Source organism: Schistocerca americana, chromosome 2 (assembly GCF_021461395.2).
Source record: "Schistocerca americana isolate TAMUIC-IGC-003095 chromosome 2, iqSchAmer2.1, whole genome shotgun sequence".
Lineage (NCBI taxonomy): Eukaryota > Metazoa > Arthropoda > Insecta > Orthoptera > Acrididae > Schistocerca > Schistocerca americana.
In genome coordinates, this window is record NC_060120.1 from 866,491,354 (window position 1) to 866,512,197 (window position 20,844).

Below are 20,844 nucleotides of genomic sequence, written 5' to 3' on the forward strand. Positions count from 1 at the left end.
AAACACGTTGTACACTTCATGCCAATTTGACGTTTGTTGTACGCCGCACTCACGGCGTTGCAGCTTTAATGGGCGGTACTATCATTTCAATAAAGTAAAAATAATAACTGTTCTCGCAGCTTTGGTTGCTACTCCCGTGGTAGGGTGTAAAAAATACTGCCCTGACATTGCACGATTTGCATACCAGCATTCAAAATGTTCCGGCGAGAGGATGAACGCCGTTGCAGCGACTGCTTATTTTAGTTACAGGTGATAGCATAACGTCAAAATGTGTAGTTAAGGGATTTGTGTGTATTGTCCTCCAATGAAGGTCAATAACGTTCTCGTATATACAGTTTTACGCCACACACCGTAAAGTGACTTGCGGAGTATAGGTTTCGAAAACACTGTAGCAACGTCCTCCGCGCGTATGTGAGGTCACCATGTAGAAAGCAGGGAACAAGCCGATGGCTGAGCGTTTATCGGTTTACATGGAGTAGCTTTTTATGTAATAATTTTGCTATATTGAAATGAACACTCGAATATTAGTTTACTGTTACCGGTACAAGCAGAATAAGGGTCCTTTGTTGGAAGACTGCTGAACGGCCACAACTATTTACATTTTGTAAAAATGTGTTTTCCGAGTTTTCGATAGCTTGTGGCCTGTTCATGAGGTATTGAGTAGAAAAGTACCGTTAATAGAATTGTAAGACTCCGTTATTGATTCAAATATAATTCAGAGGGAGTGTTTTAAGATGGTTTTCCAAATAGGTACACACTGAGAGAGGTCAGTTAGATGCAAAATATGAATTCGCACGTAACAAACAGACTGCAATAACAATGTTAAACGATTTCCTCACCTCATAAAACAAGTCACTACCAAATAGAAGAATAAATAGAAGAATTTATATATTTATCTTACGTTCGCTAAGGCATTCATGAATGGTTAACTTTGTGTTCAAAGGGACACCTGAGGGAGGACACTGGCCAAACACTGATAAAAGAGAACCTTACACCACCTCTCCTCCCTTTGCTAAGAAATACTGGCAGTGGAAAGTATATCTACCACCCGGATTTTAACCAGCATATGGCTGAAGAGTGCCATTGCATAAGCCTGCGTTAGCTATCTTGGCTACGAAAGCATTGACATTATAAACGTTATGTTGCACGTGTATTACGCCGCGTAAGAGTGTTGAGGTGATGGCAGAGGCATCGAAGAGGAATAAAAATAATATGGACCACATACACTATGTTATCAAATGTATCCGGACGACACCCCCCCCCCCTCCCCCAAAACATACGTTTTTCATATTGGGAGCACTGATCTGCCACCTACTGGCAGGTAATCCGTATCAGCAACCTCAGTAGTCATTAGACATCGTGAGAGAGCCGAATGGGGCGCTCCGTGGAACTCACGGACTTCGAAAGTGGTCAGGTGATTGGGTGTCATTTGTGTCACACGCCTGTATACGAGATTTACACTCTCCTAAACACTGTTTCCGATGTGATAGTGAAGTGGAAACGTGAAGGGATACGTACAGCACAAACGTTTACAGGCCGACCGCGTCTGTTGACTGACAGAGACCGCCGACAGTTGGCTGGCTCTGAGCACTATGCGACTTAACTTCTGAGGTCATCAGTCGCCTAGAACTTAGAACTAATTAAACCTAACTAACCTAAGGACATCACACACATCCATGCCCGAGGCAGGATTCGAACCTGCGTCCGTAGCGGTCACGCGGTTCCAGACTGAAGCGCCTTTAACCGCACGGCCACACCGGCCGGCGCCGACAGTTGAAGAGGGTCGTAATGTGAAGCAGGCAGACATCTGTCCAGACCATCACACAGGAATTCTAAACTGCACCAGAATCCACTGCAAGTACTGTGACAGGCGGGAAGTGAGAAAACTTGGCTTTCATGGTCGAGCGGCTGCTCATAAGCCATACATCACGACGGTAAATGCCAAACGACGCCTCGCTTGGTGTAAGAATGGTGTAAGGAGCGTAAACGTTAGACGATTGAATAGTGAAAAAACGTTGCGTAGAGTGACACATCACGATACACAAAGTGGCGATCCGATGGCAGGGTGTGAGTAGGGTGAAAGCCATGTGAAAGCCATCTGCCAGCGTGTGTAGTGTCAACAGTAAAATTCGGAGGCGGTGGTCATACGGTGTGGTCGTGTTTTTCACGGAGGGGGCTTGCACCCCTTGTTGTTTTGTGAGGCACTATCACTGCACAGGCCGACATTGACGTTTTAAGCACCTTCTTTGCTTCCCAGTGCTGAAGAGCAATTCGGTGATGGCGATTGCATCTTCCAACACGATCGAGCACCTGTTCATAATGCATGGCCTTTGGCGGAGTGATTACACGACAATAACATCCCTGTAATGGACTGGCCTGCACAGAGTCCTGACCTGAATCCTATGGAATACCTCTGGAATGTTTTGGAACCCCGACTTCGCGCCAGGCCTCACCGACCGGCATCGATACGTCTCGTCAGTGCAGCACTCCATGAAAAATAGGCTGCCATTCCACAAGAAACCATCCAGCACCTGACTGAACGTATGCCTGCGAGAGTTCCAAGCTGTCATCAAGGCTAAGGGTGGGCCAACGCCATACTGAATTCCAGCATTACCGATGGAGAGCACCACAAACTTGTAAGTCCTTTTCAGTCAGGTGTCCATATACTTTTGACCACATAGGGTATTATGCTGCAGGAGGTCGACTCCATCGCTCGCGAAGAGAAAAAAATTACTGGGCGCTAACACCAAAAGTCGTCATTTTAACAACCAATACAAAGAATCAAAGTACTGCTCCTTTGTCATATTTAGAGACTGTGATTGATTATTCATGAGAATTAATCCTAAACCGTTATTTCGAGCATCGTGGGATTCTAGATTCTAGGCTTGTTTGTTAAGACTGAAGTAATGTGTGTGGACGTTCTTCGGGTCTCAGGCTTTGACAGTGGTGTCTGAATCCGACTTCGCGAAGTAGTAATGGGAGAGCTGAATGTAAGTTAGAAGACAACGCCTGGAGAGGTTAAACAATCTGTTATTTCTTGTGACAGATGTAGAAATAGCGGAACCGTGTAGTATTTGCTTCGATTTTTGTTTTATTCTTTCTGAAACCGAAGCAAAGGTTGGAATGGTTTGAGCATTAGCGAGATGTTAAGAATTTTTCTATGACTCAACACCATGCCAATCAGTACATTAAATTTGAAGAATAAGTACGCAGTGGTCCGGTAATTTTGTATGTGCATTTAAAAAGATTTAAATTAAAAGTATGGTCAAGTGACATCAGTAATTCATAGCAGTCAGACGCGAATCCATTTTATAATACAAATTAAAAGGTTTTTTCAACCGTTTTGGGAAGTGAATAAGATGTTTTTCTTCGACCGAACCATTACGTTGTGTAATTCGCCAAAGCAAAGATAATAATTTAGCGTCTAGTGGCCCAAAGGAAAACTACGGAATCCAAATTAGACATTATTCAAATTAAAACTAAAATATATTGCCTCTACTAAGAGAACTCAGAGTTCACGGCAATTTTATCGGTTCTGATCAATACGACAACGCACTGCTCTCGGGGAATCTCGTCAAAAATGTAATTTAAAAAAATCCCAGTGATCTATCCCGGTGGCATTCAGCTATTACAACTTGACAGCTAATGCTCTGAACTAACTTTAAACAAGCTACGATCACACTGATTCCCGTGGGCATGTCAGTCACCACCTTTTAGAACATACGGTCAAAATTTACAAAGGCTAGTACGACGTATTTTAGTTGTCACTGCCATATTACATAGCTGACTTAGTAACAACAAAAAACGGAATATGGCACAAGGAACTGTAGCCCAAAAGTTATGTTAATAACATTTGTTGTATTGATGATGATTTAAGACCGAAAGTACACACATAAAAAACAAAAAAAATAAAAAGTTTTGCATCGCCCCGGTTCCCAACGGAGGGGGTCACACAGCCGATCAGTTCCAGTCATTCCACTAGGAAGGAGGTACACGGCTCGTGTTATCCGTAGTTCAACCATGCCTAGACGGTCAACACCGCGGTTCGATCGCGTCCGCCTCATTACGTTGTGCCAGGAAAGGCTCTCAACAAGGGAAGTGTCCAGGCGTCTCCGAGTGAACCAAAGTGATGTTGTTCGGACATGGAGAAGATATAGAGAGACAGTAATTGTCGATGACATGCCTCGCTCAGGCCGCACAGGGGATAATACTGCAGTGGATGACCACTACCTACGGATTATGGCGCAGAGGAGCCCTGACACCAACGTCACGATGTTGAATAATGTTTTTCGTGCAGCCAGAGGACGTCGTGTTACGACTCAAAACTGTGCGCAATAGGCTGCATAATGCGCAACTTCACTCCCGACTTCCATCTTTGCAACCACGACACCACGCAGCGCGGTACAGATGGGCCCAACAATATGCCCCAATGGACCGTCCAGGATTGACATCACGTTCTCTTCGCCGATGAGTGTCGCATATGTCTTCAACCAAGCAATCGTCGGAGACGTGTTTGGAGGCAACCCGCTCAGGCTCAACGCCTTACACACACTGTCCAGCGAGTGCAGCAAGGTGGAGGTTCCCTGCTGTTTTGGGGTGGCATCATGTGGTGCCGACGTACGCCGCTGGCGCTCAGGGAAGGCGCCGTAACGGCTGTACGATACGTGAATGCCATCCTCCGACCAATAGTGCAACCATATCGGCAGCATATTGGCGAGGCATTCGTCTTCATGGACGACAATTCGCGGCCCCATCGTGCACATCTTGTGAATGACTTCCTTCAGGATAATTACATCGCTCGACTAGAGTGGCCAGCATGTTCTCCAGACATGAACCCTATCGACATGCCTGGGATAGATTGAAAAGGGCTGTTTATGGACGACGTGATCCACCGACCACTCTGAGGGATCTACGCCGAATCGTCGTTGAGGAGTGGGACAATCTGAACCGACAGTGCCTCGATGAACTTGTAGACAGTACGCCACGACAAATACAGGCATGCATCAATGCAAGTGGACGTGCTACTGGGTATTAGAAGTACCGCTGTGTACAGCAATCTGAACCACCACCTGTCAAGGTCTGGCTATATGGTCGAACAACATGCAATGTGCAGTTTTCATGAGCAATACAATGGGCGGAAATGATGTTTACGTCGATCTCTATTCCAGTTTTCTGTACAGGTTACGGAACTCTCAGAACCGAGGTGATGCAAAACTTTTTTTGATGTGTGCAGATGAAAATAATAAAAAAAATTAATATCACAGTTTTTCTCGGATTTAAGATGTATTTTCTGAGTCATTTAAGAACTATGTTGTACTACCTACAGAAAATAAACATACTGCCTGACAAAAAAGTGAAGGGCCCAGAATACATGGCCGAATTTCATTGTAATTTCTTATCGGAGGCTATGAACATGATTTGAGTGGAAATTCTGTGACAGGTAGAAAGGCCTGCAGAACACATTAGCGTTGTTTGTGTTTCGTGTTGTTACCCGGCCTGGCATGGTATCTAACGGGCGTGACCTGCATCAGATGTTATCACTGTGAAGGAAACGGGGAAGCGTACTGTATGAGACGGCGCTATGAGCACCTGACAGAGTTTGAAAGGTGCCTCATTATTTTGTCTCCAGTTGATCGGCTGGTCTAATCGGTCAATAACCAGATTTTATGGGCATTTGGATGTGACAATGGCTCGATATTGGACTGTATGGTGTAATGTAACGGACTACTGAAACTACCGATACCACCGGCAGGCGAGGTGTGCGGTGCCGTCAATCAACTTCAAGGAGCAAGTGAACTTTAACTACGTAAACATAAACATATTACTATTTTGTTACAAAACTGTTAATATGAGGACAATCATGAGGTATATTGCCACATAACTATATTATAAACACTTTTCATTTTTCATACTATGTTTATCATATATGTATACGTGCGATGTGTAAAATATCGATATACAAGCAAGGTTGGCGGTACTGCACAGTTTGTAAGCTCTGTGAATAGGAGCCGGTGGTTGGCGGGTGTAGAGACAATGGGCAGTTGGTGCTGAGACGTCTTGTAATACGCTTGCTTTGAGAAGGTCAAGGATAGAGGGAACGAAATGATGTACTGGAAAATCTGTTACATTGAAAATGATTGACTATCGTCACGATCAGCATTTATAAAATAAAAGTAGGAAGTTTAAATATGTGTCAGTTCTTACGCAACAGAAGACACACCCTGGACCTCAAATTGATTTAACAAACAGCGGATGGCGAGATTCATCACTGGACCACGAGCGTGCAACAACGACCAGTAAAGGTAAGAAAGTTATATTACTCTAGATTCAAATTGTGGTGATACCTTTCTTTCTCCATGTCTTCAACCCTGTATGTACTCTGTTGTTAGAGTGAACAGCGTGACGGGGACTTGTGGTCGACTAGGCACACCAGGGAGACCACACAGGTTTAAAATGATAATTTGTAACTTAATCCATTACAACTGATAATAATTAATATTTGTCCCCCGGAGAAAGAGGAGCGTTACAATGGGAACGCGAGGGAAGGCATACTCACTGTCAAGCTTCCGGTCGACCAAGCCTGACACCACAAAGGAGAATCGCCATGCTATAGACCAAGCACTTCTTAACTTCTTTATATCCGCGCCTGTTATCCCACAAGTAATGGACTCCTAGAAACATTCTATGTCATCTCACAGCTGCAGCAGCTGTACTAGGGAATTTCTGCCACATGCGTAGACTACCATTAACAATGCAACAGAAACGAGTGTTTTTGGAGTGGTTCCACAAGCAAGCATCATGAACTGCAGACGTATGACATTGCATTGTGTCCAGTGTTCTGCACTACTCAGCAGGGCCATCGCTAGCCAATATGGCTGGCGATCTGGAGAGAAGTCCCATTCTTTCAATGTTTTGGAGATGCACAGCGGCGATACTGCCAGCGCCAAGGTGTAGCGTATTTTCGAGTATGATTCCAGTTCACGTCTGGCAGCGGCTGAGGGAGCTCTGACGACACGACTGTACGTCACGGACATCCAGCGTCCTCACGTGTTACCTCTCAGCGACAGTGACATGGTGCCCCTTATCACTATAAAATGTCTGCGTGATGCTGAAGTAATCCTGTGGTCAGCAAGATCCCAAGATTTATGCATGATAGAGCACATGAGTGACCAGCTCGGACATCATTTCCATCCCACTGCCAGTATGCTAGATGTGGCGGACTGGTTACAACAGTTATGGAAGAGCTTGAGCCAGGAGACGACACAACGGCTTTTTGACACCCTTCCAAACGAAATCAGTGTTTGCATTTCGGCCAAAAGACGTGAAACGCCATGCTCATATGTGGGTTCATACCGCCAATATCTTTGTAACTTGAACTGAATTCTGTAATTGCTGAAATAACATCACACAAACCCCCAAACCCGTGAAGTTTCACTTCGTTTTCTCCTCCCCTTCCGTGTGCTTCACTTTTGTCACACAGTCTAAATAAAATACAGTACAAAAATAGTGCATTACAATACGTTAGCGATGACAGAATACCTATGCGCAAGTGGACGTTTAGCCCTGATTACTACACTACTGACCATCAAAATTGCTACACCACGAAGATCACCTACTACAGACGCGAAATTTAACCGATAGGAAGAAGATACTGTGATGTGCAAATGATTAGCTTTTCAGAGAATTCACACAAGTTCGCGCCGGTGGCGATACCTACAACGTGCTGACATGAGGAAAGTATCCAACCGATTTTTCATACACAACCCGCAGTTGACCGGCGTTGCCTGGTGAAACGTTGTTGTGTTGCCTCGTGTAAGGAGGAGAAATGTGTACCATCATATTTCCGACTTTGATAAAGGTCGGCCGGCCGAAGTGGCCGTGCGTTTCTAGGCGCTGCAGTCTGGAACCGCGGGACCGCTACGGTCGCAGGTTCGAATCCTGCCTCGGGCATGGATGTGTGTGTTGTCCTTAGGTTAGTTAGGTTTAACTAGTTCTACGTTCTAGGGGACTAATGACCTCAGCAGTTGAGTCCCATAGTGCTCAGAGCCATTTGAACCATTTTTTTTATAAAGGTCGGATTGTAGCCTACCGCGATTGCGGTTTATCGTATCGCGACGTTGCTGCTCGCGTTGGTCGAGATCCAATGCCTGTTAGCAGAATATGGAATCGGTGGGTTCAGCAGGATAATACGGAACGCCGTGCTGGATCCCAACGGCCTCGTATCACTAGCAGTCAAAGATGACAGGTATCTTATCCGCACGGCTATAACGGATAGTGCAGCCACGACTCGATCCCTGAGTCAACAGATGGGGACGTTTGCAAGACAACAACCATCTGCACGAACAGTTCGACGACGTTTGCAGCAGCACGGACTATCAGCTCGGAGACCGTGGCTGCGGATACCCTTGACGCTGTATCACAGACAGGAGCGCCTGCGATGGTGTACTCCACGACGAACCTGGGTGCACGAATGGCAAAACGTCATTTTTTCGAATGAATCCAGGTTCCGTTTACAGCATCATGATAGTCGCATCCGTGTTTGGCGACATCGCAGTGAACGCACATTGGAAGCGTGTATTCGTCATCGCCGTACTGGCGTATCACCCGGTGTGATGGTATGGGGTACCTAGGTTACGTCTCGGTCACCTCTTGTTCGCATTGACGGCACTTTGAACAGTGGACGTTACATTTCAGAAGTGTTGCGACCCGTGGCTCTACCCTTCATTCGATCCCTGCGAAACCCTACATTTCAGCAGGATAATGCACGACCGCATGTTGCAGGTCCTGTACGGACCTTTCTGGATACAGAAAATGTTCGACTGCTGCCCTGGCCAGCACATTCTCCAGATCTCTCACCAATTGAAAACGTCTGGTCAATGGTGGCCGAGCAACTGGCTCGTCACAATGCGCCAGTCACTAATCTTGATGAACTGTGGTATCGTGTTGAAGCTGCATGGGCAGCTGTACCTGTACACGCCATCCAAGCTCTGTTTGACTCAATGCCCAGGAGTATCAAGGCCGTTATTACGGCCAGAGGTTCTGGATACTGATTTCTCAGGGTCTATGCACCCAAACTGAGTGAAAATGTAATCACATGTCAGTTCTAGTATAATGCATTTGTCCAATGAATACCCGTTTATCATCTGCATTTCTTCTTGGTGTAGCAATTTAAATGGCCAGTAGTGTATTTGACAATCTAACTGATAGGGAGCAGAGACACGAGGGCAATGTTAGGTCCATTAAAAACGCAAGAAAACTTGTAAATAAAAAGGCAATAATGAAATACATTAAAATATAGATGAAAATAACACGAAACAATAATACAAAGAAGACTTACTAAGTTGACTAAAATTGTTCTGGGTGTCGTACCATGTCATTGTGTCAAGTACTGCAGCTATAAATTGTAAAACCAACGTTTCGACCTTATTACAAGTCCCTTTCTAAGGGCAAGACAGGTTTTGGTGGAGGTGTTTCTATTTATTGCAGACGAGCGGTGTTAAGTACATCAAATTTGTGAAACTTTATTGGTTCTAGAATATACTAGGCTAGTTATGACGAAATGGAGAAGATACGAAAGACGCTATTCGTGGGCTGGCCGACTTGTCAGTCAGTGACGACATTCTGCAAATCAGCGCATAGTTTCTCGTGGGCACATTTTCTACCTGGTGTGCGCGGGAATACACTGACAGTCCGTCTACTACTGTTTGAGTAAGGCCGTTGTAATACGGTAAAACGTTTGTTTTACAGTTAATAAAACTGAAATCTTTTCCACAGTGACGCAGTACAACACCGAGAAGAATTTTACTCATCGTGATACCGGACGCCGGAAGACTATTTTTAGCTACTTATACAAAGTGAATGGCACAGATATCTGAGCAAAGCAGTAAACAACTACTGCACCATAAAAATCAAATACAGATTTAGAAATACACAACAAAAAAGTAGAGAAACCAGCAGAAAAATACTTTTTTTCAAACTAAAAGTGTTAAATTTAGGATTCCGTAGCAGAAACAGCAACAGAGCAGGTACGAAGTGGTCCGGAGAAAAGAAAAATAGATACAGCGTGAAGAGAAGAAACGATAGTAAAATGTAAATATTAAATGTTTTAATACGATAATTTGTTTACAGTAGTGGTTAATATACACTACTGGCCATTAAAATTGCTACACCAAGAAGAAATGCAGATGTAACGGGTATTCATTGGACAAATATTTAATATGTCTCCCGCAGTCGGAGACGAAACGTTGGGAATCGACACAGAATTCGTCAACCGACCACGGCATAACAGCCCGGATAATTATAATGGACATGATATTATACTAGAACTGTCATGTGATTACATTTTGCCGGCCAGAGTGGCCGAGCGGTTCTCGGCGCTTCAGTCCGGCACCGCGCGACCGCTACGGTCGCAGGTTCGAATCCTGCCTCGGGCATGGATGTGTGTGATGTCCTGAAGTTAGTTAGGTTTAAGTAGTTCTAAGTTCTAGGGGACTGATGACCTCAGCAGTTAAGTCCCATAGTGCTCAGAGCCATTTGATTACATTTTCACGCAATTTGGGTTCATAGATCCTGAGAAATCAGTACCCAGAACAACCACCTCTGGCCGTAATAACGGCCTTCATAAGCCTGTGCATTGACTCAAACAGAGCTTGGATGGTGTGTACAGGTACAGCTGCCCATGAAGCTTCAACACGATACCACAGTTCACCAAGAGTTCTGACTGGCGTATTGTGACGAGCCAGTTGTTCGGTCACCTTTGACAAGACGTTTTCGATTGGTGAGAGATCTGGAGAATGTGCTGGCCAGGGTAGCAGTCGAACATTTTCTGTATCCAGGAAGGCCTGTACAGGACTTGCAACATGCGGTCGTGCTTTATCCTACTGATAATGTAGGGTTTCGCAGGGATCGAATGACGGGTAGAGCCACGGGTCGTAACACATCTGATATGTAACGTCCACTGTTCAAACTGCCGTCAAAGCGAACAAGAGGTGACCGAGACGTGTAACCAATGGCACCCCATACCATCACACCGGGTGATACGCCAGTATGGCGATGACGAATACACGTTTCCAATGTGCGTTCACTGCGATGTCGCCAAACACGGATGCGACCATCATGATGCTGTAAACAGAACCTGGATTCATCCGAGAAAATGACGTTTTGCCATTCGTGCACCCAGGTTCGTCGTGGAGTACATCATCGCAGGCGCTCCTGTCTGTGATGCAGCGTCAGGGGTAACCGCAGCCATGGTCTCCGAGCTGATAGTCCATGCTGCTGTAAACGTCGTCGAACTGTTCGTGCAGATGGTTGTTGTCTTGCAAACGTCCCCATCTGTTGACTCAGGGATCGAGACGTGGCTGCACGATCCGTTACAGCCATGCGGATAAGATGCCTGTCAACTCGACTGCTAGTGATACGAGCCCGTTGGGGTCCAGCACGGCGATCTGTATTATCCTCCTGAACCCACCGACTCCATATTCTGCTAACGGTCATTGGATCTCGACCAAAGCGAGCACCAATGTCGCGATACGATAAACCGCAATCGCGATAGGCTACAATCTGACCTTTATCAAAGTCGTAAACGTGATGGTACGCATTTCTCCTCCTTACACGAGGCATCACAACAACGTTTAACCAGGCAACGCCGGTCAAGTGCTGTTTGTGTATGAGAAATCGGTTGGAAATTTTCCTCGTGTCAGCACGTTGTAGGTATCGCCAGCGGCGCCAACCTTGTGTGAATGCTCTGAAAAGCTAATCGTTTGCATATCACAACATCTTCTTCCTTTCGGTTAAATTTCGCGTCTGTAGCACGTGATCTTCGTGGTGTAGCAATTTTAATGGCCAGTAGACTACAATGCTTTTGATTTATTAGGAACAGTGCAAATGAGACTGAACTGAAATTCGCACCTGGGGGTCATCAATGGCAAAAGATAAGGAAAAAATACTGCACCTCAACACGAAGCCCACGGTCCCAGCAGCTCTCCGGAACCTTGCTGTCATCCTGTATGCCTGTGGCTGTCAGAGTCTTGCTAGGAGGGAGAATTTTCACGCGACAGTACGGACTGTGAAGAGCCGCGACAGTCTCCAGTTGACTGGCGACGTGGCTGCGCGCCGTTGCCCGCCGACTGCGAATGCTCTGAGTTCGGGGGCGGGCACTGCTTGGCGGCCGAGCAGGACTGCTTCGCCGCGGGAGAACTCTTCGCGGAGATTGGCACGAGTCTCCACTGCGGAGGCGGTCCCGAAGCTTCACTACTCTCTGTGGGCTGGCTTCTGCTGAAACGCACCACCAGCTTCTCTCTGGGAGAATCAGTCTCCTCCCCCGTAGTCGTGTTCTGCTGCACGATTGGCTCCTCAGCACGATTAGGTCTCCTTCGAGCGTTCGCTGAATCTGCAGTAGCAGCGTCTGCTGTGGACAGTTGCTCACCACTTTCTCCGCATTCTTTTCTAATTTCATTTCGAAGTTTTGTTTCAGGCTGCCTCTGTTCACCTGGTGAGGTCACTTGGGTGTGAGATTTTACGGAGATTGAAGCTCTTTGGCTGTTATTCCCACACGGCGACCTACGCACAGGAGAACAGCTTCGCGGACGGGAAATCGGGCCTTTTGCCTCATCACTCTTACCTGTCTCGGTCAGTATAGCCAACAATTCCTCCACGATGCTCTCTGTATCAGTCATTCCTTTGGATACCTCCTCTGAACAGGTCGTTGCCGGCTGAGTATTTGCTTCTTCACGCATAGCGGAAGCAGAACCTGTGCGTCTATCACTTCCATCAGGAACGTGACTCACTGGACTATCCTGGTCGCTAGAGAAACCTTTAGTCCCCCACAGTTTCTTGGGTTCTGTGAAGTTTCCACTTGAGATACCAACTTTGGCAGCACCTCTATTGGAGACAGCTGAACGAGGCATTGTGGTGAGAGGGCGGTTATTTGCCGGTAACATGCCAGTAACTCCTTCTGTGGCAGCCGTACCTTGCTTTGACCTGTTAACCTCTTTTATCCGTGTCAGAAGTACACGACAGGGCTTACACACACCTCCCACAGAGTTAGACGGACATTGCCCTGTACTATTCATGGTTTTTAAGCCCGCACTTTCTATGCCTTCATCAACGCTGCCCTTAGGTAATTTTAATGCGTGTTTTTCGGCATCTGTCTTCGCCTCCAATTTTGATGTATCGTGAGCACTCTGTACACTCTCCACTGGCTTTCTTTTAGTGTTATCAGACTTTGCTACCGATTTGTGAGCGTGAAAATCGGGTTGTTGTGGCACTGCGGAGTCAGCTTTGGAACGGTCACCATATGTTGCAGTTGGAACATTGTCTGCAGTCTGCCCACCTTCCACCTCGTTGGATTCTTTATTGACTGTTGATCCAGGTAACACCTCTGCACCAACTGCGGCACACAATTCGTTGTCAAACTTCTGAATTTCCACAGCAGCGTGACCAGTGAGCACTATCTTTCGCTTGCGCCCGTCAGCTGCACTCTCTTCTGAGGAAATGAAATGTTGGTGTGTCTCCAAGACTTCTGGCTTTCTTTTCTCATTTCTGTTATCGATGCCTGCTGCCTCCACTGAGGGGTCGTCACCACTATGTTTCACATGCTCAGCACCTGATTCCTTACACATATCCACTCGATCATCAATAGCATTCCGTCGAATTTCACTTCGGCGCTGCTCATTTGAAGCGCCGCATTTGCATTCTCCGAGCAAACTTGGTAAGTTCTCGAAATGGAATCCTGTCTGGTTGGTCGCCGAAGTGATAGCGGTCTTCACTATCTTTCCCTTCTGGCAATGATACAATAAGTTAGCGATACGAGGTGACGTCAAGTCCACATCAGTTACTCGCGGTCTCTCATTTATTCCGTCTTTGCTGTCACATACCTTCGTCAATGGGTTATTATCCGTTGGTTTAAAGTACTGTGTGCAACCTCCTTTGTGTGAGCCTGCTCTGTCATCGCTATCCACATTCAGCTGAGATTTACTTCGTTGCACTTCATCTGAAGCGACATCTGCAGTGCTGCATTTGTGTGGCCCTGACATACCTATAGGTTTTTCCATGGATAAGACTTTCTGGGCTGCCTTCGAACCTGGGCCCGTTGTCGGCACGCAACCTCTCTGACAGACAGCAGCCTCCATCTTTTTCTTTTTCTCGCAATAATGGATGGCGCTAATGATGGGAGACATTGCGCCTTCCAAACAAGCTTCGGGCAGTCTGTTCTTTGTTCTGTTTCCGACGTCTGCTGCCCGTGCCACACGGTCACTATCAGTTGGTTCCAAGTGCTGCTTGTCAGCTGTCTTACACGGATTCTCTCTGTCTGTGGCATCCACATTTAACTGAGATTTATTTCCTCGCAGTTCACCGCCATCTGTAGCATCACATTTGTGTCGTTCTAGCAAATCTGTAGCCTTCGAACTCAGGCCCGCTGTCGGCACACAACCCCCATGAGAGACAGCAGGCTGCACCTTCTTTCCCATCTCCTGGTGATGGACTATACTCATGCCAGAACACACCTCGGCTTCTGAATGTCCTACAGGCAGTCTGTTCTTTCTTCTGAATAACGTGTATTTCGTCTGTGTTGCTTGTTCTAGCAAACCTGTAGGCTTGGAACTCGGGCCCGCTGTCGCCACACGAGCTTCATCGGAGGCTGCAGCCTCCACCTTCTCTCCCTTCTTCCGATGACGAATGCAGTCGGCTTCCGAATGTACTTCAGGTGGTCTGATCTTCACTCTGAAAACAGCGTCTGCTGCCTGCGTTGCTTGGTCGATGCGAGAAGGTTTTGTATGCTGCACACATGTTTTCTTACTCGGATTCTTTCTATCACCAGTATCCAGATTTGGCTGAGATTTATTCGGAAGTGCTTCATCCGGAACAATGTCTGCACCACTGCCTTTGCGTTGCCCTAGCAAACCTGTAGGGTTCTCCATGGGAACCCCTGTCGCCGAACTGGCGCACCGAGAGAGGACGGTCTCCATCATCCTTGCCATCTGCCTCTGGTAGACGGTGTTGTTGACTGGCGGTAGCTCTACATCTGGGTGAGCCCCCAGATGGTGGGCCTGTGCGACCAGCCACTCTGCGATGCAGCGGGTGTGATTGATGGGCGGTCCTTCTCCCGGTAAGGCTGCGCCACTAGTGCCATCCTTGTAGGCGTCATCTTCATCTGCGACACGACGCCTCTTCCTGCTCCTGGGGCAGATGCTGGCAGCTGCAAAGTGCCGAGTAAAATATTAGAGACCTACACACAGGTATGATAGGTCTTAACAGAGGAGAGAGGGTAATTCAAATGCTGGGGAAGTGTGAATAGACATAAGCATTAGAATCCGCATTTCCGACAGCTTCATCCTACTCGCTAGCGCGTATCTCACATAACTCAAATGCAATAGTTAGCAGGACTGTAGATGATTGTATTAACGCATTATGTAATTGCTGGACCATGTGCAGGGTCAGTCCTGTGCTTGCGGAAACTTTGTCTACTGCTGCTTAGCTACTGTTTCATTGGCCTCTCGAATGATGGTGCCTTGGAAGCTCGCCAAGGGATTGGTTGGTTGGTTTAAAAATGGGGGGGGGGTGAAGGGACCAACTGTGAGGTCATCAGTCCCTTGCTCCCAGTAGAACAATTACCCAAGGGAAAGTAGAAAACAAAGAAGACATACGGCACAATTACAGAAGAAAGGAAGAACCAGAAGAACGACAAACACTACAATGGACAAAACAGGACAATAAAACCACAGAGAGACGCAAGAAACGGGGAGAAGAGATCAAAAACAAGAAAGCAGATTGCCCTGGCTGGCTGACCATGAGAATAAAAAAGGAGAAGCCAACTACTCTGCAACACATTAAAACCTCCATCCTAAAAGCCCTAGGGTTGACGACACAGTGGGAGAAACGGCATGTGCTAAAACTCAGAGCAAATGATACAACCCACCCTCACGAATAAAACGTAAAACTGAAGCTGCTGTTGAGGCTTTATCACCCAATACCGAAGGTAGGGTGCTCGGAAAGTTCAAAGTTCGCCGCAGAGCGACTAAAAGTGGGCAGTCCAGCAAGAGGTGGATGACTGTCATTTGGGAGCCACAGCGACAGTGAGGTGGGTCCTCGCGATGGAGGAGGTAACCATGTGTGAGCCATGTATGGCAAATGCGGAGTCAACAAAGGAAACTGATTCCCTGCGAGAAGCCCCCTGGGAAGACGTCCACACATCTGCAGTCTCCTTAATGAGAGGCAGTTTGTTGTGCATACTGTTATCCCACTCCGTCTCCCAAATCCGAAAAACCTTCCGGCGTAAACCAGAATGCAGGTCAGTTTCAGAGATGCCCGTATCGACGAGAGGTTTCCGTGTAGCCTGTTTGTCCAGCCTGTCAGCAAGTTCGTGAGATTCAGAAGTGTCTTGGAGTCCACACAAACACCGCTGAATGACTGGACCATCCCAGGGCAGAGATGGACTCCTGGACCATCCCAGGGCAGAGATGGACACCTGGATGTTGGCTACCAAAGGATGATGAGGGTAGCACTGGACGATAACTTGTAAGCTGCTCAGGGAGTCAAAACAGAGAAGAAACAACTCACCAGAACAGTAAAGGATTTACTGAAGTGCATGAGATATGGCCACAAGCTCTGCAATGAATACACTGCAGCCAGCGGGCAAGGAAAGCTGTTCAACATGTCCTCTGTTGACATAGGCGAAGCCAACATTACCATCAGCCATCGAGCCGTCGGTATAAACAACTTCAGAGACCCGGAACACATCAAGAATCGAGAGGAAGTGACAGCGGAGATGGGCGGGGTTAACAGAGTTCTTAAGACCATACAAAAGATCCAAACGAAGCCTTGGCCGAGGTGTACACACCATGGAGGTGTACGTGAATGGACCTCTAGTAGAGGTGGTAGAATGGAAGGACTCCAGTTCGGAGAGAAGGGATCGCACACGAACAGCAATCGTGAGCCCTGACCTGAGCCGCCGATGCAGGAGATGAACTGCCATGGGTGGAAAAAGGAGATGGTAATTCGAATGCTCAGGAGAACTACAAATATGTGCTACATAACTGGTGAGCATTTGTGCACGTTGGATCTGCAATGGTGGGCCTCGGGCCTCCACAAAGACACAGGTCACCAGACTCGTTCTAAAAGCTCCCATCACTAGGCAAATGCCACAGTAGTGCACTGGGTCAAGTAAACACAACGCTGAGGGCGCCGCCGAACCATAAACCAGACTCCCATAGTCAAGGTGGGATTGAACAAGGGCTCTGTAGAGCTGCAGCAGCGTAGAACTATCTGCACCCCAGTTGGGGTTGCTCAGGCAGTGGAGAGCACTGAGGTGCGGCCAGCACTGCACCGCAGCTGGGGTTGCTCAGGCAGTGGAGAGCATTGAGGTGCGGTCAGCACTCCCAATTAAGCTGACGAAGGTGAGGTAGCCAAGTCAATCGGGCGATGAAAACCAGTCCTAAGAATCGATACGTCTCCACTACAGGGAGTGGATCATCATTCAGATACAGTTCAGGTTCCGGATGAACGGTACGACACCGACAGATGTGCATGACACAAGACTTCGCAGCTAAAAACTGGAAGCCCTGGGCAAGAACCCATGACTGCGCATTGTGAATGGCTCCCTGCAGGCGCCGCTCAGCAACACCAGTAATGGAGAAGCAATACGAAACGCAGAAGTCATCCGCATACAGAGAAGGGGAGACCGACGGCCCTACAGCTGCTGGTAGGCCGTTAATGGCCACTAAAAATAGAGATACACACAATACAGATCCCTGCAGAACGCCATTCTCCTGAAGGCGGGGGAACTATGGGAGGCACCAACTTGGACATGAAAAGTACAGAGTCACAGGAAGTTTTGGATAAAAATCGGGAGCAGGTCCCAGAGATCCCACTCATACAATGTGGCAAGGATATGATGTCAACAGGTCGTGCCGTATGCTTCACGTAAGTCAAAAAAGACGGCAACCAGGTGTTGGTGTCTGGAAAAGGCTGTTCGGATGGCAAACTCAAAGGACAATAGATTATCAAGAGTAGACTGACCCTGACGGAAGCCGCCCCAACATGGAGCCAGTAGGCCACGTGACTCCAGGACCCAACCCAACCGCCGACACACCATACGTTCCAGCAGCCTACAGAGAACGTTGGTGAGGCTGATGGGCCGATAGTTATCCATATCAAATGAATTTTTACCGGGTTTTGGCACCGGAATGATGGTGCTTTCCCGCTAGTGCGATGGAAAGACGGTTGAAGATGACGAGGAGATATCGCTTGTAGTCAGACGAGATGTTTAATCATCTGACTGTGTATCCGATCCGGCCCAGGAGCTGTGTTGGGGCAATGCGCAAGTGCGCTGAGGAGCTCCCACTCTGTAAATGGGGCTTTATAGGATTCACTGTGGCGTGTAGTGAACGAGAGGACTTTTCTTTCCATCAGCCGTTTGAGGGTGTGAAAGGCTGGGGATAGTTCTCTGATGCAGATGCTCGAGCATAGTCCTCAGCAATCGCGTTTGCGTCGATAGAGAGCACGTCATTAACGTTAACGCCAGGAAGGGACACCTGTTGCGGTCTGGTACCCAAAACCACGTCTGATCTTCGTCCAGAATCGGGAAGGTGCTGTATGGCACCCAATGGTCGACACATACCTCTCCCAACAGTCCTGTTTCCGTCGTTTAATAAGCAGACGAATGCGGGCACAGAGCTGCTTAAAAGCTATTAGGTGCTCTAGGGAAGGGTGCCGCTCATGTCGCTGTAGAGCTCGCCGACGCTCTTTAATTGCCTCAGGGACGTCTGGCGACTACCAAGAGACTGTCTTTCGTCGAGGGCACCCTAACCCTAGAGAACGAGGGATCGCAGAAATTATCGTTGTAGTGACCTGCTCAATCACAACATCTATGGCACTACGTGGGGGGGGGGACTCAACAGTGACAGCAGAGGTGAAGGCTACCCAGACTGCCTTGTTTTAAGCCCATCTGCTTAGGCGTCCATGGGCATGACGCGGGGGAGTGAGAGGAAGATGGGGAAGTGGTCACTACCACACAGGTCGTCATGTGCTCTCCAGTGGGTAGATGGGAGGTCCTGGGCTGCAAACTGATAAATCAATGGCCGAGTAACTACCATGAGTCACACTGAAATGTGTGGCGGCCCCAGTATTTAAGAGGCAGAGGTCGAGTTGTGACATTAAATTTTCGACATCTCTGCCACAGCCAGTAAGTATGGTGCTACCCCACAAGGAGTTATGGGCGTTAAAATCTCCCAAAGGTAGGGAAGGTTTAGGGAGTTGATCAATCAGTGCAGCCAATACGTTCAGGGGTGCCACCCAATCTGGAGGGATATATACATTGCAGACAGTTATTTCCTGCATCGTCTGTATCCTGACAGCCACAGCTTCAAGAGGAGTTTGAAGAAGCACAAGTTCACTACATGCCAAGTTCAGGACATAAACGCAAACTACACCTGACACTCTATTATATTCGCTATGGTTCTTGTAATATCTCCTGTAGCTGCGAAGGGCAGGGGTCCGCATTGCCGGGAACCAGGTTTCCTGGAGGGCGATGCAGAAAGATGGCGGAAAGCTTAACAGCTGCCATAGCTCAGCCAGGAGGTGGGAAAAACCGCCGCAATACCATTGGAGGATGTTGTGGTCGTGAGACTGGGAAGGCACGAAACGCTCAATGAGACAGTCTGCGCCTCAGGGTCACCTGCTACCACAGACTTATTTTCTGAACAGGCTATAAACATTGTGTCTGAGGGTCTGACGAGATCAATGTCCTCAGCAGACGCCAGAATCTTCAATTCATCCTCAGACGCAGAGCTTGTAGGCAGCGGTGGTGTGGGTGCCATCGCAGTTCCCTAGGTGTGGGCGTCTTCTTTCTGAATTTCTCTCGCTGATCCTTGAGTTTCTCTGGCTGGGAGGGCTTCACTGATTCCGTCTCAGGGACTGAGTATGATCGTGAAGCCCTACCACCAGCTGCCTTTGGCACTTCAGCCACTGGCAGGTGTCATCTTTCCCACTAGCAGAGACGTGGGAAAGGAGTGACCCAAGGGACCCTTCCTAGCGAGAGGAGCTGAGGAAGACTTACACTTCTCCAGCTGAGACGTGGGGGACTGGTGTCCCTGATGCTTGGGAGGACAGTGCTCCCAAGGTAGGTGGTGCAGGAGCAACAGGGAGGGAAGTTCCGCCCACCATCAATGGGGCAGATATAGTTTTCCAGGTCTGAGAGCCGACTGGAACTCGCAGTATTGATGGGGCTACAACTCATAGCGGTGGCATAGGAGGCGCTGTAGGCGCTCAAATTTCCTCTTGGTCTCACTGTAGGTCAGTTGGTCCAGGGTCTTGTATCCTATGATTCTCCTTTCTCGCTGTAAAATCCTGCAATCTGTTGAGCGAGGGGAATGATGCTCTCTGCAGTTGACACAGATAGGAGGCGGGGCACATGGAGTACTGGGATGGGATGGACGTCCACAATCTCGACATATGATGCTGAAAGTACAGCAGGAAGACATATGGCCGAACTTCCAGCACTTAAAGCACCGCATTTGGGGAGGCATATATGGCTTCACATCACAGTGCTAGACCATTACCTTGACCTTTTCAGGTAATGTGTCACCCTCGAAGGCCAAGATGAAGGCACCAGTGGCAACCTGATTATCCCTCAGACGCAGATGGATGTGCCGGACGAAATAAACTCCTCGTCACTCTTAAGTTGGAGCGCAGCTCATTGTCAAGACTGCAGAAAAAGTCCGTATGGAATACAATAACCTGGACCATATTTAAGCTCTTATGAGGCATGATGGTAACAGAAACATCCCTCAGCTTGTCACAAGCGATTAATGGCCATAACTGGGCAGAGGATGCCTTTTTTTATAAAGA